General features: G+C 31.4%; 1 protein-coding gene across 8 annotated transcripts in view; it reads left to right on the top strand.

Annotated features, from left to right (window-relative positions):
- LOC106880698 (zinc finger protein 629) overlaps nt 1-7,202 on the top strand; it is a 411,919-nt gene that overhangs the window by 266,223 nt on the left and 138,494 nt on the right. For 4 of the 8 annotated variants that reach the window (XM_052971293.1, XM_052971295.1, XM_052971292.1 and 1 more), the window contains one exon: nt 1,524-1,563. The exons of the other annotated variants lie outside the window; for them this stretch is intronic. The gene's annotated coding sequence lies outside the window, so the exon portion shown is untranslated. The remainder of the gene's footprint in view (nt 1-1,523; nt 1,564-7,202) is intronic. 8 annotated transcript variants of the gene reach the window in all.

Below are 7,202 nucleotides of genomic sequence, written 5' to 3'. Positions count from 1 at the left end.
CCCCCCCCCCCACTAAGGTAAAAGAAATATATCCAAACATGTAAAAGACTTTAGTCATTAATTGGAAACTACTACTTGGTGTTTCTTTGAACTGTTTTCAATAGTCTTTTTTTTTCTTTGAAATGTTATCATCCACACATTTCTACTTTAAAACACTTATTTGATTAGACAAATGACAATATTATAGACATTTTTAATAATCATTTCTAGTAGCGTTGTTACGTTGATTTCCAACTTTGCATTCTTTTCTTCAAATCTTATAGTCATTTATATAAGTTAAGGAGTTTTGCAATGGAATAATTTAGTATTCGTTGTACAAAGTTACTAGATAACAAAAAAAAAAAAAGAATACAAACATGTGTGCTTCATGTACTTCATTTTAACTTCTATTCATTCATGTTACTCAAAACTAAAATTGCCAAACAAAAAAAAAATTGTAAAGGAAAAAATAATAAATCTTTTAACTTGATCAAATGGAAAAAATATTCATAGAAATATCTGTGCATGGGATCCAGTTTCATTTATAATTCTATGATATTTGATTAAAAATAATATAAATTAATTGCAGCAACTTTAATAATTTTGCATGTTTTATGAAATAAATTTTTTAATTCCTTGATATTAAATTTTTTTTTTATTTTTAAATACTTCTGGAATTACATACTTTTTTTTTTTATCTTTCAACTAATTAGCAAACTTTTATAATATAACCATGTAACTGCAGGTCTTTTAAGCTTCAAACTATTTATTTGTTTGCTACATCTTCAAGAAATTAAACATAAACTGTTTTAAAACCTTTGCAAAAGTATCTATGGACATAAATTCTATTTTTTTCCATAAATTTAATTTGCTGTAACTATTTTTTAAATTGGTATTAAATTAACTTGAACTAAAAATATCAGTTTAATGACTTCAATAATAATTTCTTTAGTTCAGGCTTATTCTTCCAGAGTTGTGACTTAAATGAAACAATATTGAAAATGTTTAATGGGAGACGCCAATACTAAAAGCCACATGTTTTTAACTTCAATAGAAGCTATCAATTCTACGCACCACTACCTATGTCTATGTAACTAAGAGATAAAATACAGTTGATTGACTGCTTATCAAGGTGATAATCTAAAACCGGAGATACATGTCATTATGTAGAATCAAATGAATTTTTGAAATGAATGACTTCAGGTGAAATTCAGTGACATTCTTATCTTTCTCCGATTTCTTTCAAACACTGCATTTATAGGGCTTTCTTTGTGTTTCATTAGACATTAGATGTTTTATTTTTCCTTTCTGTAAATTCTTTTTAAGTAATTCAATTTTGGATATGTCCCATGTTTTATATTGCTTAGACTAAAGTAGTGATACATGTTGGTAGAATGTTTCTGAATCTTTGAAATAGTACTAACTACTTAAACATAAGCTCTTTATTGTGATTATTGTTTTTGCAACTTATGCATAACTTTTATAGTTCTGTATTAAATTGTTTCTGAATTCTCATTGATATATACCTTTTCTTGTATTTCTAGGTAAGCACTGTTTTTCTATAACAATAAAAGCAAAAGCCAAGTGAGTAAGTTACACCATGAACATTTTTTTTATATATATATATTAACAATTTTTCTATTTTTCAACTTCGAAACGAGGGTTGAAATAAAATTGAAAAGAAAAATACTTCAAACCTGAATTAAATATTGCCTATACATTGAACAACGAGTACAGGAAAGTGCATTTACTTTCACTTTAGTATTGGTTCAAGTATTTCCCTAAATATTTTTGGAAAAGTTAAAGAAATGTTCAGAAATATTTCTGGAATTGGATATTCTGTATTAGTAGCATATGAAACTGTGAATCTTTCCAGTTTCCATCATTTCAACGAGATGTAATCTGTTAGGATCAGTTAGTAAAACCACAAAGGAGTGAAATTAGTGTCAAACTCATACTTTTTTTCAAAGTAGATTTATTTAAACAGTTACAACACATTCAATTCTCATAAAAAAATTATAATAAATGTTAATATTAATAATAACTTTATGTTAACTAAGAGCACTTCCCCCCTATTCCTTGAAAAACAATTTTATTGTAGTAAAAAAATTATAAAATTAAAATTAATTTTTTTCATAAAACATTTTTTTTTAAGTTCTGTGTTTTAGATCTCAAGCTTTTGTTAATTATTATTTTTTTTTCTGAAAGTTCTTTTTATTACTTTCCTTTGAACTCATATTTCAAATGTTAACTTTATTTACTTCTTAATTTTATACTTTCCATTTGAAAATTTTAATCGAGAAGCATTGTTTCCTCAGTAGTTGTTCTTACTCATCTCTATCACTTACTTGAAAAAATTGCTCTAGGTCATACTTGAGAGATAAGAAAATTTTGAAATGTTCCACTTAAATATAAATATGTGTTTCTGGAGAACGTTGGTTTCATTTTCTACTCATGGAAAGAAGAAAAAAAAAAGAAAAAAAAGGGAAAAAAAGAAACGATAAAAAGAAAGAAGAAAATGAGAGAAAATGTTGGCTCTTAACATTCCCTTATGTTTTCAAGTTAGCTTAAGAGGTTTTGCAAGAATATGTGTAATACTGTGTTTTAACAAAAGCAACAAGTGTTGTATGCTGAGACTTTCTGTTCCCAGTATTAATAGGAATTGTTTTCTTCTTTTTTTAAAGTCTAAAACAGTTTAAATAAATCTGTACATTTATGCATTAACATTTAACACAAGGTTATTTGTTTTTCCTTCTCAACTAATTGAATATTTCTCGCTTCGTCTATATTCTCCACTTTTTATTTTATCCATAAAATATCTATATTCGATACAAAGATTCCTGTTTGCTACATTATCTTAAGCATTTCATTTGACTCTCTCGTGTTCCTATAAATTTTATGCTAACTTTAAAATGGGAATTATAAAGAATTCCACCAGAACCTAATGTTGCTAACTTCTATTGTTTTGCAACAAATCTTATTTGTACTTTTTCAAAAAATAAGTATGCAGTTAAGTTTGGTTTTAAATCAGTTTTGTTTTAATTTATATATGTTTCTAATAATGTTGGGTGAGGTATAAATATCACACTCTCCCATTCACCTTTTTCTACGAAATTAAAATTTTATAAATGTTTAAAGAAATCCTCATTATTATGAGATATGCTCATTGTGAGGGCTTATTTCCTTAGAAGTTTGTTGAATTGTAGGGATGTTGCTATTAAATTAGAAGCAATTATTAATATTATTATTATTATTATTATCATAAAGGTGGTGAGATGGCAGAATTGTTAGCACGCCAGGCAAAATGCTTAGTATTTTGCCCTTCTTTATAGTCCGAGTTCAAATTCCGCTAAGGTTGACTTAGCTTTTCATCCTTCTTGGGTTGATAAATTAAGTACCAGTCAAGTACTGGGGTCCATGTGATTGACTTACTTCCTCCTCACAAACTTCAGGTCTTTTGCCTATAGTAGGAAAGGTTATTATTATTTAATTATTATCATTATTATTGTTAAGGCAGAAAGCTGGCAGAATTGGTAACACACGAGGCAAAATGCTTAGTGGCATTTCATCTGGCTTTGCGTTCTGAGTTCAAATTCTGTTGAGGTCAACTTTGCCTTTCATCATTTTGGGCTCGATGAAATAAGTACCAGTTGAACATTGGGGTTGATGTAATCTACTAATCCCCTCCCCAAAATTACTGGCCTTGTGCCAAAATTTGAAAATGTTATTGTTATCATTATTAAGGTGGTGGCCTGGCAGAATTGTTTGTGGGATTTCTTTTCTGGCTCTTTACATTCAGAGTTCAAATCTTACTAAGGTCGACTTTGCCTTTCGTTTTTCACTTTCGATAAGATTAGTACCAGCCACATACTGGAGTTGATTTAATCAACTAATTCTCCACTTCTTTAAAATTGCTGTCTTGTACCGAAATTCGAAAGAATTATCTATTATAAAGGCAGAATTGTTAGCCTGTCTGACAAAATGCTTAGCAGCATCTGTTTCGACCCTTTATGTTCTGAGTTCATTCTTTCAGGCTTAAGTACTCGGGTTGATGTAATCAACTCGATCCCTTCCTTCAACATTACTGGCTGTGTACTGAAATTAGGAAGAATTATCATTATTATGATTGATTAAGGCAACTGGCAGAATCGTTAGCATGTTGGGCAAAATGCTCAGTGACATTACTTCTTGCTTTGCATTCCGAGTTCAAATTACATTGCTTTCAATTTTACCTGTAACCTTTTCTGGGTCGATAAGTACCAGTTGAGCACTGGAGTTGATATAATTAACTAGACCCTTCCCCCACGAAATTTCAGGCCTTGTGCCTTGAGTAGAAAGAATTATTATTATTGCTATAGCAGTGAACTTGGTAAAAGTGCTTTGCAGGATTTGTTGCAACTCTTTACATTCTAAGTTCAAATCCCTTCAAGTTTACCTTTCATCCATTTGAAATTGATAAATTAAAGTTTCAGTTAAATTTTGGGATCAGTGCCATCAATTACTCCTCTTGCCCCTGATACTACTGGCTTTGTGCTTCAATCGGAAACCATTATTATTATTAAGACGGCAAGCTGACTGAATTGTTAGCTTGCCCATCTTTATGTTCTGAATTCAAATTCTGCCGAGGTCAGATATAGAATTGTATCAACTTTGCTTTTCATCCTTTTGGGATCGATTAAATAAACACAGCTTACACACTGGGGTCAGTGTAATCGACTTAATCCCTTCCTTCAAATTTGAGGCCTTGTGCTTCCTGTAAAAAAGATTATTATTATTATTATTATTATTATTATTATTATTATTATTATTAAGACGGCAAGCTGGCTGCATCAATAGCATATCTGTCTTTATGTTCTGAATTCAAATTCTGCTGAGGTCGACTTTGCTTTTCGTCCTTTTGGGGTTGATAAAGTAAGTATCAGTGAAACACTAGGGTTGATGTAATTGACTAGTCCCCCCCAAAAAATTTTCAGGCCTTTAGTAGAAAGGAATATTATTTGAAGCAGTAGTCTAGTAGAATTGGAGTGTTGCAAAAAAAGCCACTTCGTATTCTGATTTCAATTTCTGCCAAAGCCATCTTTGCCTTCCTTCATTTTGGCATTGGTAAAATAAAGTACCAGTCAAGTACTGGCATTGACTAACCCCACCTTCCAAAAATTGCTGACCTTGTGCTTAAATTAGAAACGATTATTTTTATTATTATTATTACATTTCTATATTTCATTCAAAGTACTTTATACGGATGTTACTTAATTTAGTATACATTACTAGACTTCCAGGACAAGAATGGTTTGAAATCTTGATACGATTAAAAAAGACAATAACTTTCGATTGTTGCCATACACTGCCTATGGTCAATTACTTTAAAACGGCAATGTTTATTGAACTTAGAAAATTCATACCTTATGGACATAAATACTAGCATCTCTATTAAAACCATTGTCTGATCTTTAACGGTTAACAACAGGTGCTGCTGCTGCTGTTGTACATGCAGAAAAGCACAATCAAGGATATCTAAGAGAAAAAGACACACATGCATCACCACTTGGAATGAATTCTTAGAAAACAACCTCATTAAATACAGTAAATGACATGTTTGTAGCTGATCCTCTTTTACAGTAACTCTAATCTCTTTATTAATCCATAGCTTCTGTAAAGCCAGAAGCACTGGGATCACTAGTGTTTTCTCTTTCTTAACAATCCCTGTGGAAGCAAAGCTGTTGTCTTTAACCGTTTAACATTCAGATTACTCAGTCAAAAGTAATCACTATTTATTCACATTGAATTGAATTGACCATGAAGTATTTGATAGCTTTGAAATTTTGATGATGTTATTGTATATTTTGAGAGTAGCATTGTTGGGCCTGGTCTGGCCTGTGTGAACATAAAGCAGGTAGAATATTTTTGCTGGATATGGCTGGTTTAAATGCTAAAGGGTTAAAAGAAAGCTTTCCATTATATATCCAATGTACGCTACACTCACAAGCTTTATACACATAAAGCCACAACACATATCTATTGTATCCAGCATAAACCACACACTCACAAGTTTTATTATCATACAGCCACAATAGTCCCCTTTAGTCCTGCACATAGTTTATGAATAGAAACCTCTAAAAGCATCCTGCAGGAGGAACCTGTTAACCTAGAATCATGCAGCAGAATCAGTCAAAACACTGTTTCTCCATACTTCGAGGAAACCAACCCCAAAATACTGTTTCCTCTATATACAGATAACACTCTTGACAAAACAATAGTCCTTATAAACTCTCCCTTTTGGCCCCCACCACATTCTTCACATAGCAAAGATTACATCACAAAAAGAAGCTGGATTTCCTCTTTATAAACCAGTAACTATTTCAGAGTTTCACAATTATGTATCCCCTATGAATCCCAAATGTCCTTTACTCTAAAATAATGCCCACACATAAGGAGCAACTACACACACACACACACACATATTTGTACATGTACATAGTTATTTTTATATTTACACTTCAACCTGTGTATTGAAGTAGTTCTCTCATCTCAAATGTGTTCTCTTATTTTAATGTTGGAAACCACTTATTTCCTTTTATGGTGACGTTCAGAAAGGATCTTGTTGCATTTGTTGTTTGTTGAAATGCTATTCTGAATGTCTAATGTGTAGGTTCAAACGTTCTCCATCTCTCTGCTATAGTGGCATGGTTTTTCTATGTGTGTTGTAGCTTGCGAGAAGTTCAGATTGCTTATCGGCTGGGGAGAGGCCGTCATTTCCCACTACCAAGTTGCTGACCTAATCTAGCTAATGAAACAGTACTGAATCCTTACCACTATCATCCTTCTATCTATTTCTTTAGGCTAAAATGGGATCGAGTTTTTTGCCATCTATTTACCCATCTGGAGTGACCTCCAGTACTTTTAGCCCACTTATTAGTGCATCTCTAAACCCACTTGAAGTATTTTATCCGTTAACTAGCATACACCGTTTATTTGTGTTACTTCCTTATCCATTTATTACAGTCATCTTTATGAACTCTATCAACCAAATGTTTTCAATACCTGCAGACTTTTTCATGATAACATATGAAATGTCATCTTATAACACATTGGCCCTTTTCCCATGTTATTAGCGCTAGGAGGATTTTTAAAAAAATATATACAACCTTTGCATACTTTAAATTAATTGCTTTTACACCTGAATAACTTTGCTGCTGCTAATACCTCAACCATGAAGTAGGATT

This window comes from Octopus bimaculoides, chromosome 10, assembly GCF_001194135.2.
Source record: "Octopus bimaculoides isolate UCB-OBI-ISO-001 chromosome 10, ASM119413v2, whole genome shotgun sequence".
In the NCBI taxonomy this organism is placed as follows: domain Eukaryota; kingdom Metazoa; phylum Mollusca; class Cephalopoda; order Octopoda; family Octopodidae; genus Octopus; species Octopus bimaculoides.
This window is presented reverse-complemented; position numbering and strand designations above follow the sequence as displayed.